Consider the following 257-nt stretch of genomic DNA (forward strand, 5'->3'; position numbering starts at 1 on the left):
CTTCCTTTTTCTTTCTTCATCAAAAACTTTACAAAATTCAGCCCAGGAAAATCCCTGCTTCGAAGAAACTCATAAACGAGGTTTAGAGCCGTAAGCATCTTATTCTTTTATTTTCTATTTTTCTTCTTGTTATTTTTTATCTATTTTTTTTGTGAATAAATATAAATCTTGACCTCAGAGGCAAAGCAACACACACCTTTAACATGCAAAGTCGAATTAGCATATTCACAACCTTTAATCTACATATTTCGCATGAC

General features: G+C 31.5%; 1 protein-coding gene across 1 annotated transcript in view; it reads right to left on the reverse strand.

Annotated features, from left to right (window-relative positions):
- The window catches only part of LOC119592376 (villin-1-like), a 108,943-nt gene that overhangs the window by 2,578 nt on the left and 106,108 nt on the right, over positions 1 to 257 (reverse strand). The window lies entirely within an intron of this gene.

Source organism: Penaeus monodon, chromosome 30, assembly GCF_015228065.2.
Source record: "Penaeus monodon isolate SGIC_2016 chromosome 30, NSTDA_Pmon_1, whole genome shotgun sequence".
Lineage (NCBI taxonomy): Eukaryota > Metazoa > Arthropoda > Malacostraca > Decapoda > Penaeidae > Penaeus > Penaeus monodon.